The following is a 21,743-nucleotide window of genomic DNA, read 5'->3' on the forward strand; positions in this document are numbered from 1 at the left end:
TTTATTTATATGCATATGTATTTTCTGTAAAGAAACTATGAACAATGGCAATTATTCCACTTCTCAATTAGGTGCTCAGATACGGATTTAAACACAATGTTATATGCGAGTTCTCAATGCCGATCACCAACAAAGATGGAGGTTGTTTCTTCTTTGATCAATTTGAAAGAACAAGTAATTAAAAAAACATTATAAACAGCTGAAACTCATAGGATGCGAATGATTACTACCACAGTAACCATTAGATGGATTTATATAGAATAGTTTTGGTGAAATTCTTAAAAATTATGTGATAAGATGTGACCGCACCTTGTAGAGGAATCTGTCTTTGAAGCTGTTCCTGAAATGACAGCAGGGAGAACCCAAGAAGCCCCAGGAACAGAAATCCAGGCATGGAGATCCATCATGTGGGAGAAAGGGGTTCCTCATGACAGGTGACCTAAAATGATTCTAGCATAAAACATTACCAAATGTTGAAGGGCTCCATGCTATTGTTGTGTCAGATAGAGATGGAGTACCTGTTAATAAAGTGGCCAATGATAATGCCCCAGAGCTTTAAGACCTGATTTCTTATCTACATTTACCCTTGCAGCAGACCTAGGTAGCAAATTTGGACTTTCAAAACCCAAAGTATTATCTGTTGCTATAACACCTACCAGGTTGTTCAATTTAATTATTTACCTTTGGTGGTGAGTTTTGTAGCCAGCAGCAATGCCAACACAGGACTAACTGTCAGCCTAGAAAAGGAACTTGCTCCATTATTTGAAGAACTGTGACAAGTTGTGGAAGTTTCTTATTCTGACAGTGGATTCGAGAGGTACCTTATCTTCATTATAATAGACACGGTATCAATCTGGCAATCTTTAGACGAAAACAATACTTGTATCCATGTACTCAAAAAAGGGCATCTTTTCCAGCTTACACTAAAAAAAAGAGCCTACAGATATAATTTGTGGACAAATTGTTATATTCCCTTATGTAGGATCTTTTCTTACTTGGTGAGATCTGGGGATCCTATGAAAATGGCTCAGTCTGTCTCAGCACCCACGGAGTTAGTTCAGTCACCAAATAGGAGTAAGATTCTCTTCAGTGGATTAGAATCGAAGTGGAACATTGGTCCACTTTGAACCATCAAATGCTCCTTGTTGTATAAATCTCCCAGGACTTCAGAGTGAAGCAGGCCCTTTTTATAGTGAATAACAATGAGGACATATTTTTCTTCATATCAAGTTTTATTTCTTTGCATTGAACATAAGACAAAATGGCTTAGCAAAAGCAATAATTTTTTTTGCAGTATAGAGAAATATTACTAATTGTTTGATTCTTCTAATCTCTTTATCTAAAATGCAAATTATAGGTAATAGGATTTTCCTCAACTCTGCTAACTGTAACCAATCAGTATTTTAATATTTGTGTATTCTTCATAAAATTTAGATATAATTTGTTACTGAACTCTGTTTCCAACATTGGTATGTAAGTAAAAATAAGATAACACAACTATTTTTCATACATTAGTATAAATAAAATAGTATTTTAAGAGTAAAACAATAATATTGTTTTTAATTTTTGAGTGAAATTTTCCTTTATATTCTCACTATTTTTTTTTTTTTAGGGAAGAACTCCAATGCAGTCTCTCACCACCACAAATTATGCAGTTGAGTTTCCCCTATTTGGGGAAATCACAGGGATCAGTACATCCAGAGTGCAATGGATATGCCTTTCCCTGGGAAAACCACCTTCGTTGGTCCTGGGTCTTCCCTGCCAAGTAAGTGTCTCCTCTTCTCACTCTTGAGACCAGTAATCATATATTTATTATGGTTACTGGTCATCTGCTTGCTCTCATGACCAAGATTATAATTTCATAGCATGTAAAAATATTGCTTTTCCCTTATTTAAGTTAGAATTAGAGGATACTTCACTATGTTTATTTCTGTGCTTTTAAAATATAGATTAAAACTAAGAGTAAAAGCTTCAAATAGATTAAGAGAAGCAAAATTTGCCTGAAGTACCTCAGCGTTCCAAACTCTATTTGTAATACGAACTCAGATTTCTGATCGACTTCCTTTTTCATCTCTATCCATGGATTATTATTAAATTGAAAACATTTAAATCAATTTTGGCATTTAAAAAAAATCACTTGACAGGGATTGTCACTATGCAAAAATAAACAGCAACAAAGAAGATAAATATGTGGATGTAGTTTTCTAACTAGAACTTGAACAGGGAATATTGTAAATCACATCCCCCAATTAATACCTGAAAATTTTTATTTTACATAACTATATTTTAAGAATATATTTTTAAAACTTGATAAATTTTAGTTCTCTCTCCTATTTGCACTCTTTTACTCTGTAATACTTCTGTACATTAATTTATTTGAAAATCTTAATTTAACTCACTTGGTAAAGATTTTCTGACACAACTGTTTAAAACCTATTTTACTCTTCTGACTTGTGGCCTCTGATCTTTGAGAATTGTTTAATCCTAATTAACTCAGTGGTCATGGTCCCATGTGGATGAACACAGAATGTAATTTATTTCATGTTCAGAGAAGGTTATAGAGCCATTAATTTGCATGACATATTAGCTAAACATTTTGCTATTTTCTGTCTCACTAAATCTCAGGTCAGTATTTCTTAGACTAAAAATTTATACTATATATGTGTATGTATATATATATATATCAAACTATGAGCAGATTTTTGTCACTATTGGTCACTTTTATATTTCTAACAGTATAAGAAATCTCTAAAGTTTTATCTGAACATTGTAATATTAGCATTTTCTGATCTCTAATTAGTCTTTGTTTCTGTATTTAAACTGGCTATTTGTAAACTATGTAACTAAACTCATTGATGGTCAAGATGGTAGTGAAACCAAAAGGCGGATGTCACTTGATATTTGCTCATTACATATTCATTACATTTTCTGAATGACTAATATATCAAGCAGCTTTTGAGCAAGACCCAAAATTGCACAGTGAGGTTTGGAAATGAAGGTCCTCTTAGGAAGAACTGGAAATAACATTGATAATTGACTTGGACAAGTTTGTGAAAAATCTCTAACTGCTATTTTATTGTTATCATAGAGGTAACAGAAAATTGCTGAAAGATTTTGCATAAATAATTATATGTTCAAATCTATGATTTTGATTTATTTTTTTGACATATTTTTTTGACATATTTATTATTTTGACATATTTTTCTCAGGAGGGTCCATGGTGCATCCACATAGAGCTTGTTGATCTTCAATTAAATATATATGGATATGGAGTTTAAGGAACTAATTATAGTGTGACAAACAGAGGTGTGAGCTATTTGAATATTGATGCAATATGAGTAGAGAATTTTCCCAGGTAGATTCAAGTTAAAAAGAGAGGAAAAAATAGGGACATACTGATAAAAGTATTAGAGAGAAAAATTTCAGAGACACTATCAATGAGTAAGTTAGGAAAAAATAATCAGTGGAAGGGGAAGGCTTATAGCAGTCAATGATGGAAAGTTTCAAGATGAAAAAAACAACCAGTGAATTGAATGCTTTAATAGCCAAAAAAGGCTGAAAATGGATGTTTTTAAAATGTATTATTTGTTAATTGAGAGGTATTTAGTGTCATTTACAAGAGCATTTTGGGAACTATAGGTAATAGAAACTAAGCTTAAGTCTACTAAGAAATTAGAAAAATATAATGAAGGTAATTTAAAACACATGGGAAGAAATTTACTAATAAGAGAAAGGACAGAAATATTAGAAAAGATAAAAAAAGATAATCATTTGCTTTGTTTTTGTTTGAAAACACTTTTCAAGAAATATTCTAGAAAAGATAGGAGGGAATTAAATCATGAATAATAAAGATATAGTACAACAATTTGTGACACAGAAATGGATAAACACCTAGAAAGTTTTTATGATATATTAATATTTTAGTTGAAAAATGTTGGCCTTCTTGTGGAGAAAATGGACTGGAAAGATAGCTATACAAATGTACAGAATGTCTGGCTATCCTTGATTATTTTCCTCTCCCAATTTGTGCTTCATTCATATTTTCTAAGATGTCTACAATGTGAAAAAAAAAAAAAGGTATTGAAAAAATAATAAAATCTTGTTTTGGAAAATACAAGAAGAAATCCAGGAGAGTATGGTGACATAACAAAAGGTAAACTGATACCTTTAAAAAGTTGATTAAAAAATTTGGAAGGAATATAGTGTTTGAAGTAGAAGCATAGAAGAACAGCTGGAGGAAAAAATGAGTGTGGAGGCATATGGGACAGTAGTTCTGTAGGATATCTGCAGTTTGTGCAAGAAAAACACCCTTTGAAAAGAATCAAGGAATACCTTTTCATTTCCCATGACCTATAACATAAAATATGACAAAAAATAATTTAATATAAAACAAGGCAATTTGCACTAATGCACTGAAAGCAACTATTTTTGCATCTCAATGATGAATACTCATGAGCAAAATGTTACAAGAAGAAATAGACAATAGCATGTCTAGGGAGAGATTGGGGTTGTGACAAGTATGAAAATTGTCTGATTATTTTTTAACTAATGTTTTGCTTTTCTATGATTCATCACAAATTCCAAACCCTGGATATGTATTGATTAGAAACCAATTATAATAACTTATAGTTAGTGAAGTATAATTATAATAGCATTTATCAATAATATAGTGTACTTCGAATGCTATGCACAAAGTCATGCTCTAACCACTTTATATAAATTAATTCATTTAATGCACCCAAACATCCCAATGAAGTGGATACTACTAAACCTTTTATGGATGAGAAACCTGAGACTTAAAGAGGTTAAGGAATTTCTATAATGCCAATCAGCCAGAAAGTGATAGATGCTGGGATTTGAACCAGACAGTCTGGTTCCAGGAACTTTGATATTTACTGCTAGGCTACATAAAATCCAAGCTGGTGCTACACTATTTAAAAACTGGTACAAGGATTTATTTTTACTGTCATTGAAATTTGTGTGACACTTTTGCAAACACCCCTCCCTATGAAAATCCATTAAAAAAGTTCATCTATCATGAGACAGTGTCTCACAAGAGAAAAAAAAGCTATAAATACAAAGGGGACAAAATTTTTTATAAGAATGGAAAATTGAAAATGACCTAAGTTTCCTTCTTTAAGGAAATAACATGTCATATCTATTTAATGTAATCACGATAAATGTGAAGGATGTTTGGCAGCATAGCTATTAGCTTATAAAGTAACAGAAAGTAAAAAGTGAGAATTCACAAATGTAAACTATATTTTAACTATGTATAAAATTGATACTACAGAAAAATGAATTAAGAAATATAAATAAAACTACATATTTTGGGATGGTGCAAAATGGATGATTGTTTTTATCTTTTTAAGATCCTTTTCTAGTATGTAATTTTATTTTCAATAGGACATTATTGAGTGTAAATGAGAATTATCTTTCTGGAAGATAATTTACCAATATTTTTTCTCCCTTTGACCTATAATCACTTGTAGATGTTGATCCCAAGGTGCCCAAAAACTTACCTACATTTATATTCATAACAGTTATTTGTAGCAATAAAACATTGGCAACAAACTAACATCCAATATAGATACAAAATCTGGATCATCCATATGATGGAAAAAGCCAGTCATGAAATACTGTAGAAAATATTTAATAACATAGGACCCTGTGAAGAAATATTGCTAACAAATAGGAAAAATATAGACAACTACTTTTATATATGAGGACCTTCCGAATAATAGTTGGACAAATTTTAAACATACTGAAAATTTCTAACTGAAAATTTCATATAAGTACAAGATAAATATGTTTATATATTATAAACTTATTTGCAGTAGAATCAGCAGACATTAGAATAGGGATACTCTACTGATTTCAAGTCAGTGTATCTAGAATTTGCTAAATTTAAAATCATATGATTTCTGTGGAGACTACTTTTAATTATACTCCTTTTATGTCATAGCACTACCATACTATTAACTATGAACACTATTTAAAAGGCAGCATACTAATACTCTCTTTCAGAATGTCGTTTTTTTTTTCCCCAAACCTAGTTAAATTGCATTTTTAATACAATATTTATATACGTTTCAAGTGATTGAAACTTTTTAATATTCAAGGACCATGTCTATAAATACCTTTATGAGGTGATTTTACTTTAGTAATTGAAAACTACTACAGCATCATTTTCAAGGAAACTATCCTTGAAAGCCAATGCATTTTAAGAAGGTTAATTAAGAACACATTTATAATGGAGTAAAATGGAATCTAGAATCAGGCTAAAGTAACTTTATATCAGACTATGAAGTCCTTTTCTATGGGATGGATTAATATTTAGGAAGGGAGAAAAGTGAATGGCCAAATAACTTGCATCGCATATACAGAAAGACGTGTATGTATACAGACAGAGATACTGGTATATCTCTAGTTCAGTAAATCTAGTTGAAAAACCCTTTAAGTCATTACATCTTTTGTATGAGGCCCTTAAAAGAGAAAATAGTGAGCTATCTACACTAGAATCTCTACAGGTTCTATAAGAAGAGAAACGCTTAGGACCAAAAGCATAAAGAGATATTCTGAAATAACAAATCTAGTTTACAAAGCATAAATATTCAACACCATTTCAGAAAACTTTTCTGTTGCCCATTAGCTTAAGAAGAATGCTTGTTCAAGTGGAGGAAGTGAGCCTTTTCCACTGCAAAAGATATTTGAATGTAAGAATCTAAGTTTTTTTTCAGTGAAATATAATTATTACTAATATAAGTTCTGAGTAGGACCTTTCTCAGTATGAAATATTCTTCTTCGTACTTGACTCCTAATTTTTCATGAAGCTTATTTATAAAATTTAGATTATGTGATTATACAAACTTCAAGAAATTGAATAATTTTGGATAAAATTAGTTGACTAATTTTCATTTTATTTAACCCTTCACTACTTCTTCCATTACCTCAACTTTAACATTTCTCAAAAGTTATTTTGCCTCATTTTTCTGTAGTCATGAAACTAAAATAAAATTGTTCATCTTTTCTATCATAATAATTTAGGAATGCAAGCATTCATCTGGAAAAACTATAATTCAATTACATTCAGACAACATTTCCATAGACATGGAACAAGGATGATCCCTCTCCTTATTCCTATACGGGCTTTGAGGGACAATCTATAAGCATGAATTAAGGCAGGGATATCTTGAATCACACCTATATAACCAATTTTTTTTCTAAGTATTCCCTTTGGAAAAAATTCCCCAACCCCACCATAATATTACAGTTCCAAATATTCATTATATAGCTAGTAGTGGCAAACAGTACTATGCAGTTATGCATTTTTAATGAAATTTTATTGAAATATATTAACATATTATTCAATCATACAAAGTGTACAATCAGTTCACAGTATCATTGTATATAGAGTTGTGCATTCATCACCACAACCACAAAATATAAATAAGAATAAAAGTAAAAGTGAAAAAGGACACCCAAAAGGTCTCATACCCCTCCTCCTCCCCATTGTTCTTTTACTTTTTGTCCCCACTTTTCTATTCATCCCATACACTAGATAAAGGGAGTATGAGCCAAAAGGTTTTCACAATCACATGGTCCCACTGTGTAAGCTATATAGTTATATGATTGTCTTCAAGAATCAGGGAGTTCAACAGTTTCAGGTATTTCCTTCTAGCTATTCTAATACATTAAAAACCAAAAAGGGATATCTATCTCATGCATGAGAAAACCTCCAGAGTGACCCCTGAAATCCACTTGAAATCTCTGAGCCACTGAAACTTTATTTTGTTTCATTTTTCTTCCCCCTTTTGGTCCAGAAGGCTTTCTCAATCCTGGGTCCAGGCTCATACCAGGGAGTCAAACTTAACATAAAATTTTTAAACATGGTTTAAAAGATGCATTATTCAACTCACAGATAGTGTTCTATGTACATTGGGTTTTTTTGGTTGTTATTTTAAAAATTCATGCAAAATAAATCACAAATACATGTTAAAAATAAAAGTTAGAACTAAATAAGTATATAAAACATTCCAAAGAAAAATTTATAAACAGAATCTTCTCAACTTGTTTAAAATTATGTCATCTTTTAGATACATAATGCTTTATTTCCTAGACATAAAATAGTGACTTCCATTATACTTAATTAGGCTATGAAAGAGTAAATATTATTTTTAAAAGGCAACTTATGCAAACATTCTCAAACTCAAGCATTAGTAAATACTTGAGAAGCAATCAACAAAATCTTTGCATATTAACAAAATCACAAATCCAGAATATAAAATCTACCTGAAATCATCTAATCAAAACCTAATGAAACACCTCAGCTTCTGAGGTGATATAAAGAGAAAATTTAAATCTTATTTACATACAAAGTTTTGTACACAATAGGTTCTTGTCAATTTACTTTTTTTAAATTCAATTTTATTGAGATATATTCATATACCACACAATCATCTGTGATATACAATCAACTGTTCACAGTACCATCATATAGTCATGCATTCATCACCGCAATCAATTTTTGAACATTTTCCTTATTCCAAAAAGAATGAAAATAAGAGTAAAAAATAAAAGTAAAAAAGAACCCCCAAATCATTCCACCCCTCCTCCATTGCACTCTACTTTTCACTTAGTTTCTGCCCCCATTTTTCTATTCATCTGTCCACACACTGAATAAAGGGAGAGCGAGCCACAAGGTTTTCACAATCACACCGTCACACCATGTAAGCTACATAGTTATAGAATCATCTTCAAGAATCAAGGATACTGTATTGTAGTTCAACAAATTCAGGTATTTCCTTCTAGCTATTCTACTACACTAAAATCTAAAAATAGATATCTATATAGTTAAAAAGAATGTGTTCCAGAGTGACCTCTCAACTCCATTTGAAATCTCTTGGCCACTGAAACTTTATTTTGTTTCATTTTGTTTCTCCCTTTTAGTCAAGAAGATTTTCTCAATCCCATGATGCTGAGTCCAGACTCATCCCCAGAAGTCATGTCCCACGTTGCCAGGGAGATTTACACCCCTGGGAGTCATGTCCCATGTAGGGTAGAGGGCAGTGAGTTTGGAGTGGGCTTAAAGAAAGAGGGACACATCTGAGCAACAAAGAGTTTCACTGGGGGAGACTCTAAGGCACACAATTTTCAGCAGGCTTAGCCTCTCCTTTGCAGCAACAAGCTTCATAAGGGCAAGATCCAAGATAGAGGCCTAGGCCTACCAAACTGGTAGTCCTCAGTGCTTGTAAGAATATCAGTAATAACCCAGGTTGGGATGTCCAGTATTTCTGCATTTTTCCCAGTTCCTCAGGGGAGCCCTGCAAATATATTTTTATTCTCTGCACAAATTACTTTGGAATGTATCGGGATATTACACTAACCTGGACAAACCTACCAGACCTCACGTCCTACTCAAAGTTCAATGTAATTATGGTGTTTGTATAAACTGACCATTTAAGTTAAATTATTTAGTGTGCTACAGAAAATATAGATCCTGCAGAAAATAAACACCCATTCCCTTGGCCTCACACAGAAGTTGAACTTTTAAACCCAGTCAATATTATCCTTTACTCTTTGGCCTGATTTGCCTTAGTCCTAACCAGATCTGCTGCATTCATATCTCTAATTGAAGTCTGGACTCTTTTTCAGCTTTTTTTTACCAGTTGCTGTAAGCGTTAATACTGACATTTATACCTACCAAGCTCTAGAGTTTCAGGTGTCACACAGATACCCAGAGTTCCAGATACTGACCAGGTTATACACAAAGAGTTCAGTATCTCAGAATTTGGAGATAGCCATTACAACTCAGGAATAAATGTGACTGCTATAAGAGCTTACAATCTAGGGATCATTACAATAAGCATTCCCCTGATAAGCTATGCTCTAAGACTCAATATTTAGAGTTTACACTTTGTAGTTAGTTCATATTGGTGAGACATTATGTTTGTCTTTTAATTTCTGGTGTACTTCACTCAAAATGCTGTCCACAAGATCCAGTAACTCATTGTGTGTCTCGCAGTTTCACTCCTTCTCACATTTTCTCAATATTCCATTGCAGGCATACACCACAGTTCACCACTCTGTTCACCAATCAATGTACCCTTAGGCCACCTCCAAACATTGCAAATCATGAATACTGCCTCCATAAACACCAGTGTGCAAATGTCCCTGCTCTCAGATCTTCCAAGTACATACCCCATAATGAGGTTGCAGGACCTTATGGCCCCCACGTACTTAGCTTCTTGTGGAGCCAACACACTGTCCCCCAGATAGGATACACCATTCTACTTCCCCACCAACAGTAAATAGGTACATCCCTCTCTCCATGTTTTTTTCCTGCATTTGTATCTCTGTTTATATTTTTCACTGCAATTTTATAGAGATATATTCACATATCGTACAACCAATTACTCACAGTATCATCATAGAATTGTGCATTCATCACCACAATCAGCACTTGAACATATTCATTACTATGAAAAAAAAATTTTAAGAGAATAATAAAAATGATAAAAAATAAAATACCATACAATACAATATAATAATAAGGTCAGACAACAACACCACTACCAAGAATCCCATACCCCTCCCTTATATCCCTCTCTCATAGATATTTAGCTTTGGTATATTGCCTTTGTTACAATTAAGGGAAGCATATTACAATGTTGCTGTTAGCCTTACAATGTTACTGTTAACAGTTTGCTTTGATTATATTTTTCCCCAATGCCCTCACTTTTCCAACACCTGGCAAGGTTGACATTCATTTGTTCTCCCACATGTAAAAACATTTTTTTATTTGTACATTTAGTCAGAATCATTGACCACTCTAGGTTTCACTAAGTTTTACAGTCCCAGTCTTTGTTGTCTATCTTTCCTTTTGGTGTCATATGTGCCCCAGCCCTTCTCTTTCATCTTTACTCACAGACTTCTTTGTTCAGTGTACTTATAATATTGTGCAACCCTCACATAGTATTGTGCTATCCATTTTTGGATCTATACAATCTATCCTGCTGAATGTTCTAAACTCCTTCAACATCAAACCCACAATCTCTACCCTCTTTCTCTTCTCTGATAACCTGTGTTCTCAGCCTTTAACTCTCAAAGTTTGCTCATTAATGTTAGTCCATATTAGTGAGACCATACTGTATTTGCCCTTTTGTTTCTGGCTAACTGTGTTCCACATAATATCTTCAAGGTTTATCAATCTTATTATATGTTCCATGACTTTGTTCTGTCTTACATCTGTGAAATATTCCATCGTGTCTATATACCACAGTTGGTTTATCCACTTGTCCATTGATGGACATTTGGGCTGTTTCCATCTCTTGGCAATTGTGAAAATGCCCTAGAAACATAGTTTTACAAATGTTTGTTCATGTATTAGCTTTCCATTCCTCTGAGTGTATACCTAGTAATGGAATTGCTGGATCATATGGCAAATCTATACTTAGCTTCCTGAGGAACTGCCACACTGCCTTCCAGAGTGGTTGCATCATTCTACATTCCCACCAACACACCAACAGTGAATAAGTGTGTCTCTTTCTCCACATCCTTTCCAGCACTTGTAATATTCTGTTTTTTGGATAATGGCCATTCTGGGAGGTGGGAGATGATATCTCATTATGGTTTTGATTTGCATTTCCCTAATAGCCAGTGAACTTGATCATCTGTTTATATGTTTTTGAGCCATTTGTATTTCCTTTTCAGAAAGTGTCTGTCAATGTCTAATGCCCATTTTTTAATTGGGTTATTTATCTTTCTATTGTTGAGTTGTAGACTCCCTTTATATCTTCTGGATATTAAACCCTTATCTGATATGTGGTTTCCAAATATTGTCTCTATTGCATAAGCTGCCTTTTTACTTTTCTGACAAATTCCTTTGAAGTAGAAAAGTGTTCAATTTTAAGGAGATCCCATTTCTCCAAAATGCCTCTGGGCTTCTGACTCTCTTAGTTTCTCTCTCTCTGCTCCTGTGCATCCTTGCTTTTTCTACTGGGGCTTTTCTGTCTAAGCATCTGGGGGTCCTCTCTTATTTTCTCCAGAGCATACTCTGGGCTTCATTTCTTATCTTAGAATCTCCAAATGTCATTCTTTCTGCATCTTCCAGTGTTTCCCAGTGTCTGGGTCTGTGTTCTCTTAGTTTAGGGGCAAACTCTAGACTACATATTTTAGCTTCTCTCTCCAAATGTCCCTCTCAGTCTCTCTGAGCTTCTCCTCTCCATATGCTATGTGAAAGTTCTCCAATGAACTAAGTCACTGGATCGGTGGGGTCACACCTCCATGGAAATGATCTAAACAAAGGTCTCACCTACGGTTACATGGATGAAATCTCCATAGAAACAACCATTGAATGTCCCACCATAATAAAAAGTTAATAAGTCTGCCCCACAAGATTGCATTAAAGAACATGGTTTTGTGGGGGATATGATAGATTCAAACCAGCACAGTCATTATAATTTAAATATATATATTTAAAATTTTAATGCCTGAAAACTGTGTTTCATAATCACTTGGATTTGGTTTCTTTGAAATGTTCTTAAATTTTTATTAATAACTTTTTACCATTTACTTTGTATGTTGAGACATGAGAATAGGGGATATTTTCATTTATAGTTGTATTTTCCAGACAAATTAAGTTATACATTGTAGGTTATGATGATGATGATGTTTACAATTGTACAGATGGGGGCTTGCAGAGTCAAGGCAGAATGCATGTTTCCTGTTTCCTGACTTGAGTGATTATTAAGAAATGCAGTAAAGGGAAAATCAAACATGATTCTGTTTATCTCTAAAAATTGACCTCAGGACTTATGACAATAATCCCTTAAATATCACAATTGGTGACAGTTTCAGACTATGTCAGCATGACACTAAGGTTTTGTCTTAAAATGTAATGATTTATGAAACATTCAATTTCCAAATATTTTTGTATGTGCCATATAAACATAATATCAATATTTCACCTGATTTTAGTTTTCATTTTTTGTTTCCTTAATAGAGGAAAAGCTTGTTTAGAAAAAATACATATTTCTGAGCAGGGTTTGTCTTTGAGTTCAATTCATCAAGTAGTAAAGCCTTCAGCAGCGTATCTTAATATACAAAGATATAACTCATGCCAAGCCTTTGAATTTATAATAGACAGCATCAGATTAACTTTTGGTAGTGAATATATAAAAAACATAGTACATTCAATTTTGCAACACTGCAATGCAAAGCATCAACTTGGAATAAATGGACCTCAAGAACAAAATTAACTACTGGAAATGTGTTAAAGAAATTCAACAAATATATTCCACATCAACCAAAAAGAATAAGTGAGCTCTAACATTGTCATTATTTTTGGCCGTAACGAATGTCAATAAGTTTTCCAAGTTTAGATTATTTTAATAGACAACTACAATGCACTACTCTGTATTATCAGAAAATATATTAAAAATTATCATCTATTTGAGCTATAACATTTATACTATCCCTGAATTTGGATGTCATTTTCCCCCTAAAACATTATTTTTATCATACTATGTGTTGGTTAAATACACAAATGTTATAATCATCATATTACAGATAAAGAAAATGAAGTGAGTTTCTAACATCAAGCAGTCAATAACAATATCAGGAAAAAGAATCTACATCTTTCAACTTCTTGTATAGAGTTAAATAATTGTCATATGCTGAAATCTGATTTCTCTATTTGTTAACTATTAACCTAAATGAATCAACAAACTATGCACCGTTAAATTACCATGAATGAAAATGGTAAAAGTATTATTTTTCATAACAGTAAAAAATCTTACAAACTTAATAATGTAACGTATATATCAAAATTCCAACAACTCATTTTGATGGATCTACAGTTAGTTTACAGTGTAGAATACTATGTGATTATAAAGCTAACAGAATTACCACTCTAGAGTCAGTTGACATCTCAATTTAATTAAATCCTCACTGTCTTACAAACCAAGTGTTTTAGTTTTTCTATCTTTATTAGAGAAGCTGTGGGTTTACAGAACAATAATGCATAAAATAGAGAATTACCATATTCCACCCCACAACCAAAACCTGGCATTGATGTGGAACATTTATTACAATTGATGATAGCACATTTTTATACTTGTCCATGGTTTAACTTAGGGTTCATTTTTTGGGTAGTGTAGTTTCATGGATTTTATTTTTTTTCCTATTGCCATATATACAATCTAACATTTCCCCTTTTAATCACAATAAGATTTATATTGCAGCTATTAATTGCATTCACTATGTTGTGCTACCATCACCACCATCCATTACCAAAACATTTCCATCTTTCCAAATATGAACTGTGTACATTTTAAGCCTTAACTACCCATTCTCTATCCATACCCCATCTCCTGGTAACCGATATTCTAGACTCTGACTCTATGAATTTGTTTAATCAAATTGTTTCAAATCAGTGAGACCATACAATATTGTCCTTTTTTCTGGTTTTTTTCAATCAACATCATATCCTCAAGTTTCACCCATGTTGTTGCATGTGTCAGGACTTCTTTCCATTTTATGGCTGAATAATATTCCATTGTACGCATATGCCGCATTTCACTTATCCATTTATTCATCGATGGACACTTGGATTGGTTCCATCTTTTGACAATTAGAAATAATGTTGCTCTTAACACTGGTGTGCAAATATCTGTTTGAGTCCTTGCTTTCAATTTTTTTGAGTATATACCTAGGAGTGGGATTGATGGGTCATATCATAGTTCTATACTTAGCTTTCTGAGGAGCTGACAAACTATCTTCCAGAGTGACTGCAGCATTTTACAATCCCACCAACAGTGAATGAGTGTCCTTATTTCTCCACATTCTCTCCAACAGTTGTTATTTTCTGTTTTGTTAATAGCAGCCATTCTAATGGGTATAAAATAGTATCCCATTGTGGTTTTGATTTGCATTTCCCCAATGGCTATTAATGATGAGTGTTTTTCATGGGCTTTCTTGTCATTTCTACATCTTCTTCAGAGAGATGACTGTCCAAGCATTTTGTTGGGTTGTTTGTTTTTTGTTTTGTTGTTGTTGTTGTTAAGTTGAAGGCTTTCTTCATATATTCTTGGTATTAATCTTTTATCAGATATGCGGTTTCCAATTATTTTCTCCCATTTTGTAGGTTGTCATCTTAGTTTCATGATAAAGTCCTTTATGGAACCAAAATTTTTAATTTTGATAATATCTCATTTATGTATTTTTTCCTTTATTGATTGTGCTTTGGGTGTAAAGTCTAAGAAACCATTGGCTAACACAAGGTCCTGAAAATGCTTCCATAGGTTTTGATAACTGTAGATCTTTTTTAAGGACTTTGGCCCATTTTGAGTTGATTTTTATATATGGTGTGAGGTGTGTCCTCCATTTTTTTTTTTTTTTTTTTTTTTTTTGCACGTGGAGGTCCAACACCATTTGTTGAAGACACTATTCTTTTCCAACTGTGTGGTCTTTGTCCCTTAATAAAAAATCAGTTGACCATAAACTTAAGGTTTTTTTCTGAATTCCTAGTTCTATTCCATAAGTCAGTGTCTGTCCTTGTGCCATGATCTTTTCAATTCTGTGGATTTGTAATAATTTTTAAGATCGGGAAGTGTGAGTTCCCCAACTTAATTCTTCCTTTTCAAGACGGCTTAACTAATAGGGTCCCCTTACACAGCCATATAAATTTGATGCTTGGCTTTTCTATTTCTGCAAAGAAGGTTATTGGAATTTGGTTTGGAACTACATTGAATCTACAAATTGCTCTGGGTAGTATTGATATCATAACAATATTCAGTCTTCCAATCTATGAACATATACTTTCTTCCATTTATTTAGATCTTTAATATTTTAAGCAATATTTTGTAGTTTTCTTTGTACAAGTCCTTTATATCCTTGTTCAGATTTATTCTAGAATATTTTATTCTTTTAGTTGTTGCTATTCTGAATGGAATTTGTTTCCTTGATTTCTTCTTTCAATTGTTCATTGCTTGTGTATAGAATCAGTACTGATTTGGGGATGTTGATCTTGTACCTGCCACTTGGCTGAATTCATTTATTAACTTTAGGAGCTTTGTTGTGGACTTTTTAGGATTTTCTGTATATAAGATCATTATCATTTGCAAATAGGGAATGTTTTACTTCTTTCTTTCCAAATCAGATGCCTTTTATTTCTTTTTCTTCCCTAATTGCTCTGGCTAGAAATTCCAGTAAGGCATTGAACAACAGTGATGACAGTAGGTACTTTGTCTTGTTCCTGATGTTGGAGGGAAAGCTTTCAGTCTTTCACCATTTTTCATTCATCACATGAAAAACTGTGGGCTTTTCATATTTGCCCTTTATCATGTTGAGAAAGTTTGCTTATATTCCTTTTTTTTCCAAAGTGTTTTTTTATCAAGAGAGCATGCTGCATTTTGTTAAATGCCTTTTCTGCATCAATTGAGATGATTGTGTGTTTTTTTCCTTCATTCTGTTAACATGGTGTATTACATTAATTGATTTTCTTATGTTAAACCAATTTGTCATAATAGATAAATCTCACTTGATCATAGTGTGTAGTTCTGTTAATATGCTATTGGATTTGTTTTCCTAGTAGTTGTTGTGGATTTTTGCATGTATATTCATTAGATATATTAGTCTGTAGCTTCCTTTTTTTGTGGTATATTTATCCTGTTTTGATATGAAAGGATGTTGGCCTTTAAAATGCATTAGGAAATTTTCCCTCCTATTCAATTTTTTTTTTTAAAGAATATGAGCAGAATAGGAGTTAAGTCTTCTTGAAATGTTTGGTAGAATATCCCAATGAAACCATTTGGCCCTGGGCTTTTCTTTGTGGAGAGATTTTTGATTACTGAGTCAATTTCTTTATTAGTAATTGTTGCGAGATTTCTATTCTTCTTAAGTTAATGTAGGTAATTTGTGTGTTTCTAAGAATTTGTTTGTTTCATCTAGTTTATTGAATTTGGGCCTACAGTTTTTGTGGTATCCTTTTATGCTCTTTTTTTACATTAGTGGGATAGGTAGTATTGCTCCCATTTTCATTTCTGATTTTCATTATTTGTAGCCATTCTCTCTTTTTTTCTTTGTCAGTCTGGCTAAAAGTTTGTCAATTGTATTGATCTTTTCAAAGAGCCAACTTTTGGTCTTTTTTATTCTATTTTTCCCCTTATTTCATTTATCTCTGCTGTAATCTTTCTTGTCTCCTTCCTTCTGTTCACTTTGGGTTTAGCTTGCTCTTCTTTTTCTAGCTCTTCCGCTTTTGAGGTTAGGTTTCTGATTTGAAGACTTTCTTATTTTTAATGTATGCATTTAGAGCTATAAACTCTAAGCACTGCCTTTGCTGCATCTCATAATTTTTTAGTATTTTGTATTTTTATTTTCATTCACCTCAAGATATTTGCTAACTTCCCTTCTTATTTTCTCTTTAACCATTTTTGTTGTTTGAGGGTATGTTGGTTAATTCCCATATATTTGTGAATTCTCCATGTCTCCCTCTGTTATTGAATTCTAGCTCCACTCCATTGTTGGAAAGTATACATTGTATTATTTAATAAGTTGAAATTTGTTTTGTGTGTCAATATATGGTTTATCCTGGAGAATGATCATTCAAGAAGAATGTGTATTCTGTTTTGTTGGATACAATGTTCTATATAAGTCTGTTAGATCTAGTTGGTTTAGCATATCCTTCAAGTCGTGTCCTTCCTTTCTGATCTTCTAACTATATGCTTTATCCATTATTGACAGTGGTGTATTAAATTCTCCTACTATTAATGTAGACCCATTAAATTCTCCCTTCAAATCTGTCAATATTTGCTTCATACATTTTGGGGCTTTACTGTTAGGTGCCTACATATTTATAACTGTGACTCTTCCTGTTGAATTGTACCCTTCATCAGTAAATATTGACCATCTTTGTCCCTCATAACAGTTTTTTACTTAAAGTCTATTTTATCCAATATAAATATAGCCACCCCAGCTCTCTTCAGTTACTACTTGTGTGGTATATTTTTTTCCCATTCTTTCACCCTCAACCTGTTTGCAACTTTGAATTTAATGTGGGTCTGTTGCAGACAGCATAGTTGGATTATGCATTTTTATCCATTCTGCAAATCTCTGCCTTTGGACTAGAAAGTATAATCCATTTACATTTAGAGTGATTACTGATAATACAGGACTTTTTTTTTGCCATTTTGCTATTTAACATTTGCAAGTTTTATATCCTTTTTATCCCTCACTTCCATTAATGCCTATTATTTTATTTATTTGCTTTTTTGTGTTGTACCATATTGAGGACCTTCTCATTTTTATCTGGACATTTTTCTAAACTGTTTTCCTTGTGGTTGCCGTAGGGTTAAAATATAACATCCTTAATATATGACAACTATATTTGGTTTGATACCAACTTAACTTCAATAGCACACACATATACATTTCCTGTACCCCTCTGCCCCTCCACCATTTTTGTATTTGTCATCACTTATATCTTTGTACACGGAACGTCCACAAACTTAGATTTACCATTTTTATGCATTTGCATTTTAGCACCTGTAGGAAGTAAGAATTGGAGTTACATGTCAAACAATACAATACAATACAATAATACTGACATTTATAATCAGGCTCATGGTTACCTTTATCACATGTCTTTATTTCTTTATGTTGCTTTGAACCACTGTCTAGTGTCCTTTCCTTTCAGTCTGAAGAACTACCTTTAGCGTTGATAGTAGGGCAGGTCTAATGGTGATGTATTCCCTGTACTCCCTCAGCTTTAGTTTATCTGAGAATGTTTTTATATCTCCCTCACTTTTGAAAAAAGTTGTAACAGATATGAAATTCTTGGCAGTTGTTTTCCTTCAGCACTTTAAGTATTTCAGCCCACTGCTTTCTTGCCTCCATGATTTCTAATGAAATATTGGTACTCAATCTTATTGTGATTTCTTGTATGTAACGCATTGCTTTTCTCTTGCAGCTTTTAGAACTTTCTCCTTTTTTTTTTTGTATTTTATAGTATAATCAGTATATGATGCAGCATATTTTTCTTCATGTTTATCCTATTTGGTGTTCTCTGAGCTTCTTGGATTTGCATATTCATATCATTTGCTAAGTTTGGAAAGTTCAAAGCCATTATTTCTTTTCTTTCTTTCTTTTCTTCTGGCACTCCCATAACATGTATATTTGTGTGCTTAATGGTGTTCCACAGCTATCCTAGGCTTTTTTTTTTTTTTTTTTTTTGCTTTTGAAATTTCTTTATTCTTTCTGTTCCTCAGCATGAATCATTTCAAATTTCTTGTCTTTAAGTTCACTGATTCTTTCTTCAGCTAGTTCCATTCTGCTCTTGAAACCCTCTTGGAAATTCATCATTTCAGTTATTACAGGCTTCAAGTCCAGTAGTTCCTTTTTTGTTCCTTTATAAAATTTCTGTCTCTTTACTTAGACTCTCAAATTGCTCATTCATTGTTTTCCAGATATCCTTCAGTTCTTTCTCTGTACTTTCTTTCATCTCCTTGATACTTTTTTTTCCTTTACTTTTTATTTTGAAGTAAATTCAAACTTACAGGACAGTTGCAAAAACAATATAAATCCCATACACAGAACTCCAGCACACCCCAACTCCCCTCCACTGATACCCAGATCCACCAACTCTAACATTGTCACTTTATCATTTCTTTCTTTCCCTCCCTCTCTATCATCCATCATCTATTGCTCTGTCTCCTAAACATATGAGAGCAAGCTGCACACATCCTTGAACAAATAATATAATTCACATATACATTTCCTATGAACAAGAATATTCATTTATGCAATCACCTTAAGTGTAGTTACGAAGTTCAAGAAATTTAACATTGATATAAAGCTTACATTCTATATTCCATTTTTTCTTATGTCCCAGTTGTGTCTTTTTGAGCCTTGTCTCCTCATTCCCAGATCCCATCCAGGATCATCTTTGGCATTTAATCGTCACTATCTATCCAGACTGCCTTTTTTTTTCAATTGTGGAAACATATATACAGCATAAATCCTCCCATTCAAACCCCCCCCAAACATTTCATTTAGTGGGATTAATCACATTCACAATGTTGCAATACCATCACCTTCCCACCATCCATTACTAAAAATTTCCCTTCACCCCAAATAGAAACCCTACACTCATTTCTTATTAACTCCCCATTGCCCCTTCCCCATTCTCATAACACATATTCATCATCTCTATGATCACATTCTCTGATACTTTCTTTGTGTTTACCATGGAGCTTAAATTTAACATCTTAAGTCTATAACAATCTTGTTTTCTTTGATACCAACTTAATTTCAATAGGACACATAAACTATGTTCCTATACTCCTCCATTCCCCCACCTTTATGTACCTCTTGTCCAAAATTGCATATTTTACATTGAGTCCAAAACCACTGATTTATCATTACACTTTATGTATTTTAGATCCTGTAGAAAGTAAATAGTGGAGTGACAAATCAAAAATATAGTAGTATTGGTATTTATATTTACCATGTGATCTTTACTAGAAATCTTTATTTCTTCACGTGGTTTCAGTCAATTGTTTAGTGTCACTTCCTTTCAGCCTGCACAATTCCCTTTAGCATTTCTTATGGGATTGATCTACTGGTTATGAAGTCCCTCAGCTTTTGATCATCCAGGAATGTTTTCATCTCCCCCTCATTTTTGGCCTGGACGTATTTGTGAATTTTCTAAGTCTTTGATGTTTGTTGACTTCTAATTGTATTCCATTGTGGTCAGAGAATGTGCTTTGAATAATTTCAATTTTTTAAAATTTATTGAGCCTTGTTTTATGTTCCAGCATATGGTCTATTCTGGAGAAAGTTCTGTGATCACTAGAGAAGAATGTGTATCCTGGTGATTTGGAATGTAATGTTCTATGTATGTCTGTTAAATCAAATTCATTTATCAGATAGGTTAGGTTTTCAATTTCCTTATTGGTCTTCTGTCTAGTTGATCTATCTGTAAGAGAGAGTGATGTGTTGAAGTCTCCTACAATTATTGTGGAAACATCCATTGCTTCCTTTACTTTTGCCAGTGTTTGTCTCATGTATTATTGTGGCACCATGATTGGGTGCATAAACATTTATGATTGTTGTTTCTTCTTGTTGAATTGCCCCTTTTATTAGTATGTAGTGGCCTTCTTTGTCTCTCATAATATCCTTGCATTTAAAGTCTATTTTATCTGAGATTAATATTGCTACCCCTGCTTTCTTTTGGCTGTAGCTTGCATGAAATATTTTTTCCATCCTTTCACTTTCAATTTCTTTGTGTCCCTGTGTCTATGATGAGTCTCTTGCATGCAACATATTGATGGTTCATATTTTTTGATCCATTCTGCCAATCTATATCTTTTAATTGGGGAGTTTAATCCATTTACATTCAACATTATTACTGTGAAGACATTTCTTGAATCAGCCATCCTATCCTTTGGTTTATGTTTGTCAGATGTATTTTTTCCCCTGTCTTTCTTATTGTCCTTTAATGAACCAATATTGAGTCTCTTTAGTACTGAACTTTTCTCTATATCTCTCTCTCCTTTCTTTGTTTCTCTGTTGGTACAGCTCCCTTTAGTATCTGAAGTAGGGCAGGTCTTTTATTAGCAAAATCTCTCAGCATTTGTTTGTATGTGAAAAATTTAAGCTCTCCCTTAAATTTGAAGGAGAGTTTTGCTGGATAAAGTATTCTTGGTTGGAAATTTTTCTCTCTCAGAATTTTAAATATGTCATGC

General features: G+C 32.9%; 1 non-coding gene and 1 pseudogene across 1 annotated transcript; one reads left to right on the forward strand and one right to left on the reverse strand.

Moving 5' to 3' along the window:
- Positions 1–427: 427 nt before the first annotated feature.
- On the forward strand, positions 428–1,127 carry LOC119530476 (annotated as a pseudogene).
- A 482-nt stretch (positions 1,128–1,609) lies between these two features.
- On the reverse strand, positions 1,610–1,773 carry LOC119530728. The gene has a single exon (XR_005216115.1). It is a non-coding gene; the product is annotated as a U1 spliceosomal RNA (small nuclear RNA).
- Positions 1,774–21,743: the final 19,970 nt, after the last annotated feature.

This window comes from Choloepus didactylus, chromosome 3 (assembly GCF_015220235.1).
Source record: "Choloepus didactylus isolate mChoDid1 chromosome 3, mChoDid1.pri, whole genome shotgun sequence".
Lineage (NCBI taxonomy): Eukaryota > Metazoa > Chordata > Mammalia > Pilosa > Megalonychidae > Choloepus > Choloepus didactylus.